At 46.1% G+C, this 22,829-nt stretch overlaps 1 protein-coding gene across 1 annotated transcript in view; it reads left to right on the plus strand.

Annotated features, from left to right (window-relative positions):
* HCRTR2 (hypocretin receptor 2) overlaps positions 1–22,829 on the plus strand; it is an 880,720-nt gene that overhangs the window by 168,962 nt on the left and 688,929 nt on the right. The gene's annotated exons all lie outside the window — the stretch shown is intronic.

Raw genomic sequence — 22,829 nt, forward strand, 5'->3', positions numbered from 1 at the left:
AGTACAAGGATCTGGGCCTAAATCCATCGTTTTTTGCACTCCACACCACCCTGGGTTAGATAATGGCTTTATGCAAATCAGCTCTGACCCTGTGCCCCATGGGAACAGTCCAGTCCGAACTACACAGCCATATCTTTCCCAGGCCGGAATCAAGCATCCGAGGACCGGACCGGTTTCGAGGTAACACCTCTCATCAGCCCGGCTAGCTTGACTCCAGTGGTGTGGAGGCTCTGGGACCCACGTCTGAGCTACCCCAGTACACTCAGGGAGAAAATTACAAAAAACAATTTGATGGACAGAATGTAGATCAATGTCTTACATTCACCCCAGTACAAGGATCTGGGCCAAAATCCATCGTTTTTTGCACTCCACACCACCCTGGGTTAGATAATGGCTTTATGCAAATCAGCTCTGACCCTGTGCCCCATGGGAACAGTCCAGTCCGAACTACACAGCCATATCTTTCCCAGACCGGAATCAAGCATCCGAGGACCGGACCGGTTTCGAGGTAACACCTCTCATCAGCCCGGCTAGCTTGACTCCAGTGGTGTGGAGGCTCTGGGACCCACGTCTGAGCTACCCCAGTACACTCAGGGAGAACATTACAAAAAACAATTTGATGGGCAGAATGTAGATCAATGTCTTACATTCACCCCAGTACAAGGATCTGGGCCTAAATCCATTGTTTTTTGCACTCCACACCACCCTGGGTTAGATAATGGCTTTATGCAAATCAGCTCTGACCCTGTGCCCCATGGGAACAGTCCAGTCCGAACTACACAGCCATATCTTATCCAGACCGGAATCAAGCATCCGAGGACCGGACCGGTTTCGAGGTAACACCTCTCATCAGCCCGGCTAGCTTGACTCCAGTGGTGTGGAGGCTCTGGGACCCACGTCTGAGCTACCCCAGTACACTCAGGGAGAAAATTACAAAAAACTATTTGATGGACAGAATGTAGATCAATGTCTTACATTCACCCCAGTACAAGGATCTGGGCCTAAATCCATCGTTTTTTGCACTCCACACCACCCTGGGTTAGATAATGGCTTTATGCAAATCAGCTCTGACCCTGTGCCCCATGGGAACAGTCCAGTCCGAACTACACAGCCATATCTTTCCCAGACCGGAATCAAGCATCCGAGGACCGGACCGGTTTCGAGGTAACACCTCTCATCAGCCCGGCTAGCTTGACTCCAGTGGTGTGGAGGCTCTGGGACCCACGTCTGAGCTACCCCAGTACACTCAGGGAGAAAATTACAAAAAACAATTTGATGGACAGAATGTAGATCAATGTCTTACATTCACCCCAGTACAAGGATCTGGGCCTAAATCCATCGTTTTTTGCACTCCACACCACCCTGGGTTAGATAATGGCTTTATGCAAATCAGCTCTGACCCTGTGCCCCATGGGAACAGTCCAGTCCGAACTACACAGCCATATCTTTCCCAGACCGGAATCAAGCATCCGAGGACCGGACCGGTTTCGAGGTAACACCTCTCATCAGCCCGGCTAGCTTGACTCCAGTGGTGTGGAGGCTCTGGGACCCACGTCTGAGCTACCCCAGTACACTCAGGGAGAAAATTACAAAAAACTATTTGATGGACAGAATGTAGATCAATGTCTTACATTCACCCCAGTACAAGGATCTGGGCCTAAATCCATCGTTTTTTGCACTCCACACCACCCTGGGTTAGATAATGGCTTTATGCAAATCAGCTCTGACCCTGTGCCCCATGGGAACAGTCCAGTCCGAACTACACAGCCATATCTTTCCCAGACCGGAATCAAGCATCCGAGGACCGGACCGGTTTCGAGGTAACACCTCTCATCAGCCCGGCTAGCTTGACTCCAGTGGTGTGGAGGCTCTGGGACCCACGTCTGAGCTACCCCAGTACACTCAGGGAGAAAATTACAAAAAACAATTTGATGGACAGAATGTAGATCAATGTCTTACATTCACCCCAGTACAAGGATCTGGGCCTAAATCCATAGTTTTTTGCACTCCACACCACCCTGGGTTAGATAATGGCTTTATGCAAATCAGCTCTGACCCTGTGCCCCATGGGAACAGTCCAGTCCGAACTACACAGCCATATCTTTCCCAGACCGGAATCAAGCATCCGAGGACCGGACCGGTTTCGAGGTAACACCTCTCATCAGCCCGGCTAGCTTGACTCCAGTGGTGTGGAGGCTCTGGGACCCACGTCTGAGCTACCCCAGTACACTCAGGGAGAAAATTACAAAAAACAATTTGATGGACAGAATGTAGATCAATGTCTTACATTCACCCCAGTACAAGGATCTGGGCCTAAATCCATCGTTTTTTGCACTCCACACCACCCTGGGTTAGATAATGGCTTTATGCAAATCAGCTCTGACCCTGTGCCCCATGGGAACAGTCCAGTCCGAACTACACAGCCATATAGTTCTTAGACCAAAGATTTCCTCAAGACGCTAGTCTTATAAAAATTAGGATAAGGGAAATTTTGATTTTTGCTGGCATTTATTTTTAAACCCTTTTTCACGCAAACCTAGGATGGATGAACAGAGAGAGATTGCTTGAGGAGACAAAGGGAGCGCAGCTTGGTTAAGCATTTTTCACACCGCTACTTTACTTCACTAGTCCCACCCTAGACATAAGAGACAACACCAACATAATTTACCTCTGACCAGGGAGACAAACAAAGTATTGCTATACATTAATATGACAGATTGCAAAAATGTCCTATTAGGAATGACTTCAGTTCGCAAACGGTAACTCAGCACCTAACTGATGTAACAAACTGCAGGACAAAAAAATACCGTACAAAGGATAGATAGGATAGCATTTTTTTTTTGTTTGCATTTTTATACAGCGCGAGCTCGACCTAAATGTATTGAAGTGCTTTACATGAGTATCAGTTACATTACACAAGGACACATTCGTTTTTGAAAGGCACAGGGAGATTAAGGCATAGATTCACCAACCAAAATTGCGATCGCAATAGCTTCGAAACTGCAATTGCTATCGCAATTTCAGCTTCCGCAATTCATGAAGCAAAAACCCACCAATTTGCGAATTCACAAACATAAATTCGCAGAATCAATTCGGACCCCCCTTAACGAATCTGTAATAGCGATTTACCACTAATTCTGTGAATTAATTTGCGAATTCGCAAATAAATCGCAAATACAATTCATCAAACATCGCAAATTGTGAAAAACCTCAAATTCGCTAAATGCGAGTCGCAATTTAAGGAGAACATTTTGTCTTTACGGATGAGGATTTCGAGCGGATGATTGGCGCAACTGAGGGCTCTGATAGCCATTTCACCTTATCTAAAGGAATAGATGGAGAGTGGGATAAATTGCTTAACCTCTCCGCACTGAAGCACATGCCAAATTCATGTTAGATTATTTAAAAGCTGGAACTATCCCCATTGGCTTTAGTGTGAGAAATATCCCGGGGTTATTTGTTGAATGGCGCCATTTCCTTGAGAAATGGGCCCTTATCTCGAACAGATGCTCTAGGGATTATATGATGCTTATTGTAGAAATGGCACGTGAAGTCCTGGCTGCCCTAGCCAAAGAGATTGAGGAACTGGAAGAGAAGCTCAAAAAAGACAATTCAGTAGACCTTGGAAAGAAAAAAACTAGAAGAGATTAGTTTGGAAATTGACTCCTTTGCCGAATATCTTCTTAAAAGGAAAATGGAGAAATTCAGAAAAGATGTAAGATTGTTCTCTCAGGAAAAGGCCTATCCTTTCCTGACCCCCCGGTTCTATTCCAATTTGGACAATGGGGATCAGTATCAGGGAAATACCAAAGGAGGGCATAGAAGATTGCAAACCTTCTCAGAAACCACCGACTCGGACGGGGAAAGTGTGCCTAACCACGATTCCAACTATAGTACGGGCTTTCAACAATGCCCAGTCTCATTTGACAGACCTAATGGCCAGGACCATTTTTTATCCAACTGCAGGGGCACTCCAAGACCCAGGAATCGGACACCTCAAATGCCTCAATTTCACCAAGGCTAGGCTCGTCCTCAGAGATACATACAGACCAGGAACACACAGTACTGGAGAAGGTGAATAATATCCCAGTGTTTAATTTATCTGACACGCTTATCGCTGACGAGTCTTTGGCCCTTCTATCCCATGGCCTTTCTTTTGTCCCGGCCACTAAATTGGATCGCTTTGAACTCATGAAGGACGTTCATTCGTTCTTTAGAAAAATAGGTTTAAAGAAATTTTTCTTGTTACGACCCGCCCCTGAAGAATCTGAAAATGCTTCTGGCCTTAAGCTCCCGTCCAATTTCTCCCCCAGCCTCGATGTTTTAGGGCCTGAGGTGGGTGTGTTTGAGAAGGCTGTCATTAACAAACTGGACAGATTGTTAAAGTTTGTTCCCTTCCCTGACAGCAATCTCCCTTATGAAGAAAGCAGGGCCCTGAGAGAATTATGCAACAACCCTGAACTTACCATTAAGCCTGCGATAATGGCGACTGTATTGTTGTTTTCAAGACTCCTCCCTCTATCGACAAGATGAACTCCCTTATAGCCTCTGATACTCATTATCAAAGAATACCGAGGTGCCCAGAAGAAGACCTCAAGCAACGCATCCATAATCAAGTGACTGCAGCTGTCGATGCTGGCCTTATTTGCACTAAAGAAGCTGAATTTCTGAAACCTACGTTCACTAGGATGCCCATTACTTATGGTCTTCCTAAAGTTCACAAGGACCAGAATGACCCCCCCATGCCCACGATTGTCTCCACTATTGGAGCAGAAACGGAACCCTTATCGAAGTATATCGATAAATTCCTTAAACCTCTGGTGAGTGAACTTAGGTCCTTTATCAGAGACACGGGCCACTTTATCTCCAAGATCGAATATTTGCCTTTTGATTCCAACACTGAGCTTCTGGTGATGATGGACCTAGAGTCCCTATATTCTAATATCCACCAGGAAGGGGCCCTTTTGGTCCTTGAAGACATACTGATTAGACAAGCTAACCTTCCCAATGCTTTGGTTATTCTAAACTTCTTGAAAATTGAACTCGGTGAGAACTATTTTAAGTTCAATCAACAATATTTCCACCAAGGGAAGGGAGTTAGCATGAGGGCCTCTTGTGCCCCCAGTGTAGCGTGCCTTTATATGGGCCATTTCGAAGAGACTCACATCTATAACGAAATGGCGCCATTTTGTGAGAATGTTCGAGCCTGGTCACGCTTCATTGATGATATTTTCTTCATCTGGAGTGGCGACCAGGCATCCTTGAACGAATTCACCTCTTGGTTGAATGCCGCTGACCCTAATCTACGTTTCACTGCTAAGATAAGTGATGTGCAGGTAGAGTTTCTTGATGTATGGGTGAGACACGAGGAAGGGCAACTATTTGTGTCACTGTACACGAAACCTACCGCAAGGAACACACTGCTAGAGTATGGAAGCTTCCATCTGCGGTGGCAACGTGACTCGATTCCCTTCAGCCAATTTCTCAGACTGAGGAGAAATTGTTCCCAGATGAGAGGCTTTCTTCAACAGTATGACATATTAAAAAGACAAGCTGTCCCGACGGGGATACCCACATCATCTCATCAGGGACTCCTTCAAGCGTGCCAGGTATTTCAACAAAGACAGCATGTTTATGGAACGCGAACAAGCTAACCAAGATCGATTAGTGTATCACTAACCTCTCAATGGCTAACAATAAGATCCGCCAAGTAGTCAATTCTCTATGGCACATTTTAAACACCAATGAATCAGACAGCCAATTATCCAAACCGATTTTTGTTTTTCGCCACAACAAAAACCTCCGCAACCACCTGGTGAGAGGGCCTGTGGTTAAAACTGGTGAACCTAGACAACTTGGAGTGTTTGGTCTTCCCCCGGTGATGGGGAACCACCGTTGAGAATTGCCAAGCGTGTGCTCAAGCCGTGATCGGCAGCACTTTGACGATTGGCAATCGCAAGATTGAACTGAAATGTATGAGCAACTGCCGGACCTTGAATATAGTGTATGTCATCTTATGCCCATGTGGGCTCCCGTATGTGGGGGAGACGGGCCGTGAGTGCCACATCAGGATTGGTGAGCACAAATCAAATATCCGCAATCAGAGAAGCAGGCCCAGTTGGTATCTCATTGGTCCCTGGCTAAGCACTCGGAAACAGACCTTAAATGGTCTATTCTTGAAAAAGTGCGCAGCGTGCCATGTAAGGATGCCACCTTTATAAGGAAGAAAAGAGGTGTTCTGGATTTTCCTCTTGGATGCTGCAAAATCTGGGCTCAACGATTTGTGCCCGTGGGAAAATGCCATTCTTTAAATTGTCCAGATTCATATGCAGAGGTGGGGTGCTAACTGCTTGCCTCCTTTTTTTGAGTTATTTTATTTACGAGTTCTATCGTCCACCTATATTCATTCGATCTATTTTGTCTGGATCAACTTTTATTCCAGGCCGATCTGCTTTGCTTCTATGTATTGTCTGAATATGCTTGCTGTGTTACGTCTGGACTAGAAACTGACTCCTTACCATGTGCTACCTCTGTGTGCGATGGTGATCTCGACTGACCATGCACATGGGTTGAATGCTCGTTTTAAAGAAATTCCATCTAAGATTCAGAGGTTTGAAGATGCTACCCTTGTGCATTACGGTAACCTCTATTGATTCTGTACGTGATCTTAGTGCCTGAGATCTCTCTAAGCTTCATCGTAGGTTCGGAGTTCCCCTCCATTAGAAATCATTTTTTGATTGAAATTGTAGCTTGAATTGTTAGCTAACAGCCTGACATCTCCCCCTATAATTGTTTCTTCTATCTCCGCTCTTTTATTTTCTTCTCTGCCTTTCGAACCCCTTATGAATCCATCGCGTTTTAGATGTATGATGCACCGCTCCCAGGGTGCACTATGCAGGCCTCAGGAATTGTGTATCTCTGCCTTTTGTAAATCCATCTCTGCCCTTTGGAGCCCTTTTTACTAACCTGTCGCGTTTTTAAGACCTTGAATGCACCGCGCCTATGGTTCATTGGGCGAGCTTCATGAATCGGAAAGGAAAGAGAATCCAATCCGTTGTCCGGTCCTTTTCTTAGATCTAGCCTTGCCGCCCAGGAAAGTTGCTATTCTGGTGCTGGGACTTGACTACCGCTTTGGGTGGGGCCCACTATTTAAACCCCGGAAGACGCTGTCTCTAACTTTTACTGAAGCACTGCTGACGCAAAGGAGGCTCGGAAAGCAGCATTATTTCGGCTGTGGATTCATCATATCTGGTAAGCGGGCCTGACTCTGAAAGTACTTGGAGAGTGGGTGACAGAATAAAGATGAGTTCTTACTTTCACTGCGTTTGAATTTTCTTTTACAACATGTGTTGTAATCTCATCTTGTTTAATGCGCTAGATATGTTATTATTGTTCTTAGTAGATATATACTAATGGTATGTTCCTTCCCCCCCCTCCTCCCACTCCGCTATTGTTAGTCCCATGGAATGTTGGTAGGGCGTTTGGAGTAGAACGTTCACTGAGGTGAGCGCAGTGCGAGAGACCGGACATGTAATAAACCAGCTCTTCTTCTTCAACCTGTAGCTGTGTGTTATTCCAACAAATTGGCGACGGGGCTGCGCGGGGGGCAGGTCCGGGTCTTCCCCCGTTTATCCAGCACTGCCGTGAACCACGACGCTTCAAGGAAAGTAACCGTGAGTCTTCTAAGGATGTGCAACTGTTTTTCGCTAGCGAGTAGTGTCAGAGCTTAAGCGCGTTGTTATAATTTTTTTCCGCTGTGCTCCACACTCGGCTTCTGAATTGGTCTACTTTCCCTTGGTTCGTGAAGCGTTTGTGACTGAGGCCGACGCTTTTGACAGCTGTGCTTTGGCCGCTCTGTGAACTGTTTAAGAAAATCTGAAGGCGTGTGTGACTTTTGGCTGCGCTTGTGATATTTGCGCATCGGCCGCTTCTTTATCTGGCTGAGGGAATTGCCTGAGGAGAAATTGTCCGTGTTCATGGTTCTACCAGATCACGATGTCGACATAAGCCTACTCCTGTGTTTCTTTCACACTATCCCGTTTTGGACAGTATCGTGAATCTTCCTTCAAGATTTCAGTCAGCTGGAATTGCCACCCTGACGCCACCCTGTGTCGACAACTGTTACTGCAAAGCGAGCGCTTTTGACATCGTGCTTTTAAGGCAGTCTGTGTTGCCATCAGCTGGGTGAGGTGCTGTGGTATCTACGTTCCTGGAGGGTGTTAGCACACTGGTTTCTGCTCGAGGAACGCTATTGAACCTGACAAGTAGACAGATCCTTCGTGGGAGGCCAAGGGTAACGTGAACCCTGCATCAGTACATGAGTGAAAGCCAAGTGGTTTTTGCACGGCATTAATAGGAGCTGCTTGTTTTTCACGCTGACAGGCACAGCATTCAGCTTTCATCTTAAGCTTGTCGGTGGTTGCTGTTGCGCTGTTTGATATTTTCAACATTACAAGGCACTTTATTCAGGAGCCTGTTGAGCGTTCACGCTGACTGGCACAGCATTTTTCTCTTCACTAATTGGTGCGTGTCACGCTGACGGGCACAGCTTATTGAGACTTAAACTTTTCTTTTGACATTGTTGACACCAATTTCGTCACGTATTGCCTAGAGCTATTTAAAAGTGTTTTGCAATTTTAAATCTCACTGGGGGCATTAAGTGTATTAGATGGCTACTGCAATGTCGATGTCACAACCCCCTCCATTTCTCAATGATGATGGTGAACCTCTCACTCCATGGAAGAATTGGGAGAAGGTATTTGAGTCTTATTTGATAGCTATAGGAGGCAACAGGTTTTCATCAGAAAGGAAATTGCACATATTGTTACACAATTTGGGTAAGCACGCCAGAGAAATGTATGATAATTTACCTGAAGTTGAGTTGGAAAATAGAGGTGGAGAAGGAGAAGGGGATGTTCCACCAGATGTTTACCGTATTGCTTTGAAAAAATTGGAAGTCCAGTTTGGAAAAAAAATTAATGTGGTATTGGGGCGACACAAATTTTTTTCAAGGGTTCAAGGTAAACAAGAAAGGGTGGTGAATTACATAGCTGTCCTTAGAGGGTTGTCTTCCACCTGTGATTTTGGAAATCTCACAGATTCACTTATAAGAGACCAATTGGTCAGGTGCACTTCTGATAGAAAGATAAAGGAAAAGTTACTGGCTGATGCCCCTGAATTAAAGCAAGCTATTGACATAGCCAAAAGCATTGAGCACACAGCATTCTGTATGAATGAGATGAAAGAGGCGGTTGAGGTGAAACAAGTATGTGAGGATGAAATCCTTAAGGTGTCCAACAAATATGACAAGAGCAAATTGTCACACAAAAGTGGCACTGTCTTAAAAGAAGAGTCTCAAAAGATGAAATGTTTCCGTTGTGGTAATCCTAATCACCTGGCGAATAGTGTAAAGTGTCCAGCAAGGGGTGCTGTATGCAGAAAATGCAACAAGAGGGGACACTTCACCAAGGTGTGTCATGATATTAAGAAAGAAATGACCCATATGATTTGGAATGATGAGGAACCAAGGGAGGATATTGTGTTTATGGTTAATGAAGTATTGGAAAATACTGGATGTAGCTATCCAGAATGTGAAATATTGCTTGATGGTGTGGCGTATAGAGTTTATGCGGATTCTTGTTCACCGTACACCCTTATAGATGAATCCACATTCAGGACCAAGTCTGTTGACAAGGTGTATGAAGTCTTACCTGCTGACATCAACCCGGGTGGTTATAACCATGACACCATACCTGTGGTAGGAATGATCGTTATGCACATCAGATTTAAAGATAGAGCTACTGTGGGTAAAGTGTATCTAACCAAGAAAGGTTCGTGCTTATTGGGATGGAGACATCAAAAGGACCTAGGCATAAGATTAGACCCCAACGCTTCAGAACCTGTCTATTTGATTGAGCAACCCAATATCGGTAATGAAGTGTGTGAAGAGTTCCCTGAAGTATTCTCCAGTGAGTTAGGTTTGTTAAAGGGATTCCTTCATAAAATAAAACTTAAAAAACATTGCAAGCCCACGGTACACAGAGCCAGATCGGTGCCATTGGTGGTGAGAGATTCCCTGAAAAAGGAGTTGGAGAAATTGGAGTCTTTGGGGGTGATTGAAAAAATTGAGAGTTCTGAGTGGTTAGCCCCCATTGTGGTCGCTTCCAAAGGTGGCGGCAAAGGGATTCGTTTATGTGTGGACCTTAGGGATCTCAACGCCAACATCTGGGTAGAGAGGCATCCTCTCCCTAGAATAAATGAGATGCTCAGTGTCATAAAAGGTGCCAAATTTTTCAGTGTATTGGATCTCTCGGCGGCATACCACCAGGTTGCCCTCCATCCGGAGTCCAAGAACCTTACCTCTTTCATTACGCCATTCGGAGCATACCAGTATAATCGTATGCCTTTCGGGTTGGCGTCCGCGGCGGCGGTTTTCCAACGCATAATGCAACACATCCTGGAAAACCTCAGTAAGGTTCTGTGTTTCCAGGACGACATATTGATTTATGGGGACTCTGAGTGCGAGCATAACTCTATCTTAAGAGTAGTTTTATGTAAATTGAGTAAAGCTGGTTTTACTACACAAAAGGACAAATGTAAGATAGGAGTCAAATCTGTGACATACCTTGGGCATACCATATCCGGTGAAGGGATAAAACCTAAAACCAGTTTGGTAGACGCTGTATCCTTTGCTCCCTCTCCGTCTACTAAAGAGGAAGTCAGATCCTTCCTGGGTTTGGTTGAGTACATGAGCAAGTTTGTGGAGAACTTCTCTAGTCACACAAGTATCATGAGAGAACTCCTAAAGAAAAATTGCATTTTTAAGTGGTGTGAAGAGTGCGAGAAGGAATTTAAGTACATTAAAGCAGCCATCGCAAGAGCACCCACTTTGGGAACGTTCGATCCTAATGAAAAGACCACTCTTACTACAGATGCTAGCAGCAAGGGCCTAGGGGCGTCCCTCACCCAAACCAATGGTGGATGCGAAAGGGTCATTGCGTTCGCTTCCAGAACACTTAAGGACCCTGAATCAAATTACTCCACCATTGAGAGGGAAGCCTTAGCGTGTTACTGGGCTATTATCCACTTTAAATTCTTCCTGTGGGGTATCCCTTTCACTCTGAGGTCTGACCATAAACCATTGATTCCCCTATTCTCAACTAAGAATTTGGAGAGAGCCACACCACGTATCGCCAAATGGGTATTGGCATTACAAGGGTACAATTTCACTATGTGTTACGTGGCTGGTGAGAAGAATACCATTGCAGATTGTATGTCTAGGTTGCCCATAAAAGGTGAAGACAATGTAAGTGAACCACCAGATGAAACCATACTCGCGGTGGAACTTCCAGCCATTGGTAAAGAGGAATGGAAGAATGATTCCCAAAATGACCCAGAATTAAAGGATCTTATGAAATTTGTTGAGAAAGGGTGGCCTGAGCACAATAGAGAGTTAGCGGAGAACCTCAGACCTTATTGGTCTGTGAAGGATGGAATATCCAGCATGAATGGTCAGCTGTGGAGAGGGAACAAGGTCATTCCCCCGGTTGGAATGAGAAACAGGATCATTGTGCTTGCACATGAGGGTCATCCAGGAAGAAGTATGACAAAGAGTAAAGTGAGACAACACTATTGGTTCCCAGGTATGGATGGGTTGGTAGAAAGCATGGTCAAAGATTGTGAAGCATGTGGCAGGAGTGACAAATCTAAGATAGTACACAAAGCCCCACTTATTCCTGTAGAAGTTCCCAGTAAACCGTGGGACAAGTTGGGACTTGACATAATCGGGCCCATGAATTTCCTCAGAGCCAACCAGAGATTCATGTTTGTGATTATAGACTACCATTCACATTGGATCAGCACCAAGTTTGTCCACTCTATAACCACTCAGGATATGATAGAATTCCTGAAGGAATTATTCGCTACTGAAGGTATCCCCAGTTCCCTAGTGACAGACAACGGGGTCCAATTTACGTCAGAAGTCATGAAAAAGTTTCTGTCTGACTTAGCCATCTCACACATAAGAACACCCCTTTACTGTCCCAAGGCTAATGGCATGGTGGAGAGGGCAAACAGGATGGTGAAGAGTTCTATTCAAATGGCTGTTACTATGTGTGAACCAGTAGAGGAGGCAGTAAGGAAAACTCTGTGGTCTTATCATTCTGCCCCTAATGCAGTGACAGGGGTGTCTCCATTTGTGTCCCTCAAAGGGAGAAACCCTGGGTCTAAGCTAAACCCTAATTGGTTGAATGGGAACAGTCCTGTATGGGTGGACAGGCAGTCTGTGAAAGACAAGGTGGAACTACACCAAAAGGAGTACAAAACCAGGTACGACCAGAAATGGGGAACTTCATCCAAGAAGTTCTATGTGGGCCAATGGGTGGTGGTCAAAAGACCTGCTGTGGGTCGAGCTAAAGTGTCCTCCTTCTCTAAACCTGCAAGGATACAGAGTGTGAATAATAACTCCTTAGTGCTGGAGGATGGAAGTACCTGGAGTATAGACAATGTGTGTGCTTGCCCAGATGTGTGCGTACCAACGGCTGTTGGTGAGCAAACCCCAGACGATGATCCATCGGACACGCAGGGAACCAGAGTGACCAGGATGCGTCAGCCACCTAGTTGGCAAAAGGACTATGTAACCTAAGCGATGTAATCTTTCCTCTCCGAGGACCTTTCATTTGTATTGTCCATGTACAAGGGGAGATGTGTTGTAATCTCATCTTGTTTAATGCGCTAGATATGTTATTATTGTTCTTAGTAGATATATACTAATGGTATGTTCCTTCCCCCCCCTCCTCCCACTCCGCTATTGTTAGTCCCATGGAATGTTGGTAGGGCGTTTGGAGTAGAACGTTCACTGAGGTGAGCGCAGTGCGAGAGACCGGACATGTAATAAACCAGCTCTTCTTCTTCAACCTGTAGCTGTGTGTTATTCCAACACTTATGCCTCGGTATCTCTAATCCCTACGGTTTTCGTACACCCGATATTCTCGGCCTGCCAGCCTTATTTATTAGTTTCATGAACCTTTGAGCGGCAGGGCTCCATGCATTAAATCTTTCTGACCATCTGTCCAGCAGGGCTTTTTGTTTAATCTCCCTTAGCTGCCTGTCTCCCTTTTGAGGCCCATTTAGACCATATTTTGGCTCAAAATCGTCTGTTTGATTAAATATTTTAAGATCGTTTTTAGTCGGAACTTTAATTAGTGGTTGGTTCAATTTTTGTTCCATCCTTTTGAGTATTTACACAAGAACCGTTGAAAAGAAACTGAGTATCAGAGTTCCTGCAGACTTTGCCCCGGAAATTTGCTGACGATCCCCTGTGACGAGCCCCTGCGATCGTGTGATATCTTGTTGGCCGTATACACGGTAATTATTAGTCATGAATAATCTTTTGTCAAAGAATAGGTTCTTGAATTATGCCCCCTTGTTTGAACCTATTTAGCACCCCTATTGCGTGTTCTGCTTGGGCCCTTACGGATTCTATTCTCTTATTCAGCAGTTTTTCGACTATTGCTTGGAGACTGGCTTTCTTGAATTCTGCGGATGTCCGTATACCGGCAATGAGTTTTCCGTATCTGTGCTACTGCCTGAATAGGAACCTTTAATTAGGTGAGTGTTTGGCAGATTCTACGTTGAGCTCTTACAGACGGACAGCGCGAATATAAACATGTTCTACCCTACAACATCGCTCTAGTGTTTTTGATATTTTACATTTATGCCCTAGGTGTACATCTGATGCATTTGTGTACCTTTCTCCATAAATGCTGTAATCGGGATCTTTAAATACTCGATATTCCCCTGATGGCTTAAACCGGCCCAATTCTTAGCTAAATCTTTGATATCGTATTTGGACTAAACAATGGGAATAGGTGTCCTCTCTAAGAAAATGCAGCCACGCTCTCTGTAGGGACTTATATAAATCCTGGAAAAGACCTTTACCAATATGACTGAGAAGCATGAGTCGTCTAGAATGGGAGATTTATGGCACCAGATTAAATGTACTAGTGTTGTGCGGTTAGGGTTTTTTTCTCTTGTTCGCCCAATGTGTGAACTTTCCCTGTAATCATTTTTATCAATTATGTATGAACAACTTTTGAGCTCACTACGTTCACGATCCAAATGAAGGTACTAGGATGTTTTTTTAAAAATTAAAAATCTCCTATGTTCTCATGTCTTTGTCAATTAAATTCGAATCTATTGCAAATCATGGAACTAGAATAATACAGAAATGTTGCCAATATAATGTGTCTCCATGATGTAAATTGTAAAAACATGTTTTTTGTGCACAACAGATTGGCCACTGGTCTGATTGTTGTGTTCTACCCCACCCCACCAACATAAAAGCCCTGATGAAGGTGCAGCCATAAGATCGAGCCAAGCACCGAAACGCGCGTCAGCGTTGTCTTTTGGGATCCTACTAGTTCGATCTGAGGTCTCCGGCCTCGTGCAGAGAAGACCCTCTTGGGTCCTTAAATGTATCACTCTGTTAATTGATGATGAGGATGTTGTATGAACTGTGTTCTGTGTGGTTAGTTGTTTGAATGTGTGAGGAGGTATAAGTGAAGAGAAAGGATGATGTTGGATGATTGTTGAGAGGGTGAGGTGGGGCCGATATGGAACCTTGTGAAATGTGAAATGTTACCAATTTAATTGTTATTTAAATCTTTGATGCACTATGGAATTATATACTAAAATGAGAATAAAATATCTATTTTTCTATATGCCTTTGATTAATCGTGTGGCCTGATCGTGTGTTGTGGTGAGCTCAATGTTGTTAATTTGAATCCTCTGGACTCCTTGTGAGTCGCTAACCTGCATCAATCAGGGCAGATCGTCTCTAGTTTGGTTGCTCTTTTTTCCCCTGCTGTCTGCCCTGCACTTTTATCAGGGGGCCTCTTTCTTTATTGGCAATTTAAGGAGAAGTCACACCAGGTGGTAACCATGAAGTTCAATTGGGGAAAAAAAATGAAATTCAACTAGGAACAATGGAAGGAGCTAAACAAACACACTTAAGGAGACACAGTAGTAGCATGAGTACATTCACAATGCCAGGTCTATACATCGTGGCAAGGCGGCTGAGGCTCCAACCAACGTAGGATTCAGGAGCGCATCTTCCGGCTGCAGATAACACTCCTGGGCCACACTGAAGAGGAGATATACTCCAAATACAGGCTGAATGGGGGCAATGATTCACAAGCTCATCAAATACCTTGACCCCCTGATGCAGCACCCAACAAGGAGGACCAATGCCGTGCCCACCCATGTCCAGGTCCTGTGCTGCCTGCACCTCCTGGCCTCTGGAATCTTCCTGGGGATAGTTGCATATGCAGGGGGGATCTCCCCGAGCACACTGTCATGCTGCCTACAGGGTTTCCTGGATGCCATGCTGACCCGGATACACCACTACATAACTTTCCCAACCACCCAACAGGACTTAGCTCAACCAAAGCTTGCCTTCTACAACATTGCGCAATTTCCCCATGTAATTGGATGCATTGACTGTACCCACATCCACATCTGCCCACCCGCTGAGACAGAGTACATGTACCGGAACCGCAAGTCCTACCACTCACTGAACATCCAGATGGTCTGCAATGCAAAGACGATCATCACTGACATAGTGGCCCAATACCCGGGGAGCCCGCATGATTCCTTCATCTTCCGGCACAGTGGCATACACACCCGCTTGGCCAGGGGTGACTTTGGCGAAGGACACCTCCTAGGTAAGTACACATGCCCACATACAATACTTCGAGACCATGCAGCTGCACATCACAGGCATTGACCCTCTGCTCCTTTCATTCAGGTGACAGCGCCTACCGCCTCTGTGAGTATCTCCTCACCACATACCTCAACCCTGCCACACCACAGGAACGGCATTACAATGCTGCACACATTCGCACTAGAAATTGCATTGAATGGACATTTGGGCTGTTAAAGAGCCAATTCCGTATGCTACATAAGACTGGTGGGGCCCTCAAATACCAGCCTGAGGACTTTTGCCGCATCATGGCAGTGTGTGCCATACTCCACAATATTGCTACCAAGCGGAGGATACCTGTGGAGATCTCTGGCAGTAAGTCGGAGGGTGACAACCGCCCACCTGCACATGTGAGGGAGAATCCTGCAGAAGGACACAGGTGCCACCACAACATCACAATGAACTATTTCTAGTGCACCCATACCCCTCACACAACACTGCACTCATGCATGCCAAATGAAATAATGACATGAGTCGGATTTACGTTTGAAATAAATTCTTTTTTTTTCACAATACATGAAAATTGTATTTCCTCATACAGCCCCATGATAGCGAAACAGGCGTGCTTGTCATATCAGCATGGCACTGCTGCTAGAGTACATGCAATCACTGGCGCCTCCGGCCGGACGCACCCAGTCACCTCTCCACATCCTCCTTGCCAGTATTGGCCCGTGATGCTGCACTGGGCCTGGTGTTGCGGCGGCGTTCAGTTACCACTGGCACAGACAGGCTGCTGAGACTTGATGTGCACTCACTGGCATCATTCCCCCCCCTGCCTGGCCATGGCCACACGCCTGCTGATTTTGGACAGCGGTTGTGACCTATTCCAACGCCCTAGCAACGTCCTGGCAGCATTGCACTATCTGAATTTGCATCGCCAGGGACCATTGTGAAAGTTAGGAGGTCGCATTACCAATCAGGTGGTTTGATCTGGTATATCCTAACAGCCGTGTCAGCAGCTGGCGGTGGCGGCGGCGGGTGATGTCCTACTGTGACACCATGATTTGGCTTTTCTCCCTGACTGCAGCCGTCAGCACCTGCACGCTTTCCGTGAGCTGGCTCACGTTGTGCGCTGTCTTATAAAGCTGCAGCTGCATGGCTGCCATGTGCGGTGCCTGCTTTTGGTGGACAGCTAGCATCCGGCGTTCTATACCCAGCCCTGGATCTTGGACATGTTCCCCCCTGCCAGCGTGTGTTGCCACGTTGCGCTGCTGCCTCATCAGTCCGCTGGACTGCGAACGCACAGTGGCTGTGCGCCGTGTCTGCCTCCTGGGTGGTGGTGTGACCTGTACCACTGCCATGGGTGTCACATGGGGTGGTTGCTGTCCTCCTGTGGCTGCAGGGGTGGCCCTGTCTGCATGGGGAGGTGGTGGTACTGGCGCTGGTGGTTGTGATGGTCCAGGTCGTGCGGCAGGATGGCCCTCTCCCTCTGTGTCCTCAGGGTTCTCCTCAATTTGGAGTGCCTCGCTGTCTGTGCTGGGTTGTTCTGCAGCATCTGTAATGTAAATGGGTGCATGATTAATGATAGGCATCTTGCACATGGGATGTTGCAACATGCATGCAGGCTTGCATTCCCTGACTGGCTTTAGGGATATGTTTCACTTGACAGGTCTGGCTGTGTGTGGCTATCAGGGAACTATTGTCACACTACAGGTCGTACAATGCAATATGCCATTTCAGATGTGCATGGCCTGCATTACTGAGGTTATCAAATGGTTAGCTCTGGAGGCATGGGCATTGTTAGGGGACGGGGGGTCGCAGTTGCATGGCACTTACCTTGGGATTGTTGGGTGGGTCGGGAGGTGTCCAGCCGGGTGACCCCCACGCAGGCTGCAGGGTTGATTGTGTCCTCCACCAGGCCTTCAAGTGGAGTGTTGGGCGCAACTGTGGGGTCTCCTCCTCCTGTGGCATGTTGCTTCCCCAGCCTCTCTGCAATGCGCTCTTTGGCACGACCTCTGAGGTCGTACCACCTCTTCTTCAGCTCATCACTGGAGCGTTGGGTCACTCCAACAGAGTTCACCTTGGACCGGATGCGCTGCCAAATGTGCCTCTTGTCTGCTTCAGGCACCTTCCGGGATTCTTTGCCAAACAGCCTGTCATGGTCCTTGCTTACACCCTCGATGAGGAAATACAACTCCTGCTCAGAAAATTAGATTTTGCGTTTTCTGCCAGGTGCACTGCTTCCTACTGTTTCCTGGGACATTCGGGTTTAGTGAGTGTGTCCTGTTGGGTTGCTGCAGGGTGTGTCTGGTGGAGCTCTGTGCTGTGCTTCTTCCACTCTCAGGCTCTGTGTTCAGAATGAGTGAGGGAACTGCTTACTTCCTGGTTGTGATGTCATCATTGTGCTCGAAATGTGAATTCCCATTTTTGAAATCTCGCAATTAGCGAGATCGCAATTTGCGATTTCGGTAATTGCGAAATCGCAATTTCAACATGGGAAACCGGTGATTCTGCGAATTTTGTACGATTTAGCGAAAATCACAATCGGCAATTGCGGCCGACTGCGATTCGCTTTTTTTAACCGCTTTTCTTGATGCATAGGTTCTGTAGGGGCGATGATGAAATATTCTAGTACTTTCAGGGTCTGCCTCAGCCCACTCAATCACCCACCTGTCAGCTTCAGAGGAAGCTGGTGATCTAAAGCAGACACCGGTGGCCTGACATGCACACTGCAGTGTTTCTTAAAAAAAAAAACATAGTACCACCAACACTGATAATGAAAATATAGAGAAGATATGAGCAGTGGCTACGGACAAAATTTGCAGACTTATAGGTGGCAGGGATTGACATTAATTGGTCCTAATAATTGCTTCTGCAGAAAATTAAAGTAGTTTCTGCTTTGAATTAAAGTGCTGATGCCTCCAAGCAAGCAAAGCAAGTGAGCTGAACCCGCAATAGAACAGCTTTCTTGTCTCTTCCATCCATGCATCTATCTATTCATTCTTTCACCCTTCCATTCCCCTACTGTCATCCACTCTTTCACCTTTAGATTCTGTCATCCATCATTCGGTATTTCCCCATTCTTTCCATCCATCCATCCAATTTGCCATCCATCTATTATCCATCCATCCACTCTGCCACCCATCAATCCATTCACTCTGCCATCCGTTCTCTTTGCCATACATCCTCCACTCTGTTATCTTACCATCTACCATCACCTCTGCCATTCATCGATCAGCTGCCATCCTTTCATCAATTCATTAACTCTCCCATTCATCCACTCAGCCATCCATCAGCCTACTCTGCCATCTATCCATCCTCCTATCCTCTCTATCCTCTCTTCCATCCTTCCATTATTCCAATCTGTCATTCACCCTCTGCCATCCACTCTGCCACTCATTCACCATCCATACACTCAGCCACCCATCCATTCATCAACTATTCTATCTATCCAACCACCCATCCACTTTGCCATTCATTTATCCATCACTCCATCCACTCTGCTATTCAACCACCCACTTATCCACTCTGCCTTGCATCAATCCCCTCTGCCATCCATCCATTCTGCCATCCATCCGCTCATTAATAAACCCATTTATCCACTCTGCCATTCATCCCACCATTCATTCATCAATTTGTCCACTGTGCTATCCAATCATGCATTCAGTCACTTTGCCTTTAATGAAATTCATGCTGCCATGCATCCATCCATTTACTTTGCCATGCATCCAATCTGCCATCCACCCAAGGGCCAGGATACACATTGAGTTCCACACCGGGTCCTTACCCCCAATAGACTGGGGGGGGGGTGGGTGGGGGGAGACGTCCCAGCACATCACTCTTGTGGAGTTCCTGTTGTATCCTGCATGGCCTTAGCAACATCTATGGATCTTCGCTTAAAAGATTCCCAACACAGACCAGGAGCCAGCCTCGCCCCTGCAATCAAGCAACGGTGCCACAGACCATGCACGCCCCTCCTGGAGGAGCTCACAGGGAAGCCTGCAGGCCTGTATCGCTTTTTTGCCTGCTTAACCCCCTGCCTCTGACTCACAAGGGGACTTGCACGGCTGGAGCAGCGCAACCAAAGCACACTCCTGCAGTTGACTGCCTCACGCACCTCCTACGGCCGGCAGGACCTCACCCCTTCACCCAGGGGTGTTGAATACCCCACCTAAGTCACAGGGTCCTCAGGCCAGGGCCGCCATCCAGCCACATTTGTGCGGCCTATCATCTATGTCTCTCAGGATCTCTGCTACCAATGCACTGCCAGGGTGACACCGCACCCCCTCTTCCTTGTTCCGGGCAGACACCCGGGGCTTCGTTCAGACCTCACCTCTCGCAGATCAGTCCATCACCGGAGCCGGATGAGAGCTCAGAAAAGCCCATACGCCATCTTTGCTCCGGGCTCCTAACTAAAGCTTACCTGGGAATTCGCTGGTATTTCACTCTGGCCGATTCAAATCGCTAGGGCCTCCTTATGTAGGTGGCTTGGAGGAGCAGTGGTGGTCGGTCTCAAACTAAGTGAGACTGGTGTTCTTCGCCCAGCAGACTTCGAGAGCGCGCAGTGGTGGCACGTGAGCGTGCGTGTGCGCATCACTGCTGCATTTAAACAGCACAGTGCGGGGCTGGCCCAAAATTATGCCCGGGGACCAGGAGCGCTTGCACTTATATACACATGTCTTGTGCAGTGCTGCTCGACTATGTGCCCAAATAAGTCCTGGGCTGCCAACACAGTGCCACGCAGCTGCCGCTGGCCGCCGGCTGCCTCTAAATAGTGCTGCCTGGGGCAGACCGCCCCCCCCCCCACGTTCCCCCTAGCTACGCCAGTGACACCCACAGGAAAGTAAGGGAAATGCTGATGTATTTGGTCAGAGGAGGTGTGCAACAGAAGGGTTGATGGAGGAAAGAGAGCAGTAGGCAGGGAAGGAGATGTTATAATAGGTTGAGTGGACAATGAAGGCAGGAGTAGAGGAGGATGAGGAGCAGTGCTGATTGCGGAGGCTGAGTGGGGGAAAACGATGATGATGGAAACATTCCAGATAGGCAAGGATGTTGGATGGAAGAGGTGTGTCTAAGGGAGGGATAGACATTGTCAACAAAAGCCAAGCGCTTCTTGCTAGTTTGGAACATTATTCTATTGGAAAGGCTGAAATGTGAAATGCTTTCAGTTTGCAACCATAGGGAATGCAAGGCAGGCATGAAAATCCTCTGTCCCCCTCTTCCTCTTCTTCTTTTTCGTACGAGAGTACCAAAATGGTAAGATGGCGAGCGCCATTGAGACCTGGTGCTGCCTAGCACAATTTTCGGTAGCTAGGAAGAGATTTTTCTAGATTTTTCCAATGTGGAGGTCATGACTGTTGTTGGTCAGAAGGTTGCTGTTCAATTCGAAAATCTACTTGAGCTGCAGCAACCTCAACTCTGTGGCTCACTCCTGGCTCTAAATCACATCACGAGCAACGCACTGTGCCTATTTCCACCCGATTGCCAAAACTTTTCAGAATCCCGCTGATTTTTTGTAATTCAGAGGAATTTTATAGAGTCAAATTCCACGAGCTCCAACTACCCCTACTGGATACATTGATGGCAATAATGGAATACTTTTCCAAATATATCCAGATTCAAGAATAATTGAAGGAAATGCAAGGCATAGCTCACTTTATGTTTCTTGCCTAAATTAGCCTAATATGAAATAACACGAGTTACATACCGGGAGCCCTCAAATACCTAGGTATTAATGTCAATATGGGGCTTATATGTATAATATAGGATAGCCCTTAATGAGTATAACTTGAAATTAAATGCAACACAGGACCCATCTGAACCTGTCCCTGTGGGTGGAATCCAAGTTCTTAAAATGATTACAAAAAAGATACAATTGTCCATGCAGATAGAATCCCAGTTGCTAAAATGACATAAAAAAGATACAGTTATAGAACAGGTAAGATACTTCAGACAATGCATTATTCAATACTTAGCCATATAGACAATGTTGTCCTAGGCTGTAATAATTTATTTTGCATGCACATATAATATCAAGAGGGCTGAAGTTATGACATAAGTGCACGTACTACTTGGTCCATTTCCTATCACAGTTTACATATATTACCCCACACTGTACTTCACCACCTATTTGGACTTGCTAAAATGCACACACTCAGCAGAACCCAAAGTTTAGTACACACATATACTTAAAGTGAGAACGCTCTAACTCTTTTGTGAGGGCCTCCTTGTTGGTCTGGAGAATAGCACATACAAAAATAAGACTACTACTACACATACCTGCATCAGCAGCAATCTGGAACACCGAAGGAATCCTCATTGAAAGCAAGCCAATACATAAAAAAGAATGGGAGGCAAAGGGACTCACCAACATAAACTAACTAATGGAATGTGAAGAGCCAAAGCTCTTTGAAATGTACCATGAAGAACTTTTGCTCCCTTGCTCATATTATTGGCAATGCCTATATCGATAACACCTCCTCACTAAGGCAGTTAGACGTCATAGGCACCCCATATTATCATACATCAAATTGTGGAGACGTATAGGGGGTAGTATCAAGCCTTTACACAACCCTCCTCGACCAATCCATCTCAATACTGGCAAACAGTACTTAATAACAAATACACATAAAAAGACTAGATCGTGTTGTTAGAAGGCAAAACAAACATCTTATGGAAGCAAAAATAAAATTCCTTTATTTCTAAATACTTTTTGATTGATACCAGACCCTTCAGAAATTGCAGTGAGCCAGCCTATTGTCTCACTCTTATTGCTAGTGATATGGTGCAAAAACTTGCTACATAACACACATTTTCTGTGTTGGAAAATGGCCCTTTCTGCAGAGGCTTCCCCAAACATTTTGCCTTCCTCCTCCACTTTTTCTGACCTCATTTCTTTTAGCTTTAGTACTCTGAGCCCTGCACCAATGCTAACCAGTGCTAATGTGCATGTGTTCTCCCCTCCAAACATGATAATATTGTCTGATACCCAATTGGCATATTTAATTTGCTTATAAGTCCCTAGTAAAGTGCACTACATGAGCCCAGGGCCTGTAAATTAAATGCTGCTAGTGGGCCTGGAGCACTGCTTGTGCTACCCATGTGACATTGCCATTTCGACAAAGCAAAA

This window comes from Lissotriton vulgaris, chromosome 6, assembly GCF_964263255.1.
Source record: "Lissotriton vulgaris chromosome 6, aLisVul1.2, whole genome shotgun sequence".
NCBI classification, from domain to species: Eukaryota; Metazoa; Chordata; class Amphibia; order Caudata; family Salamandridae; genus Lissotriton; species Lissotriton vulgaris.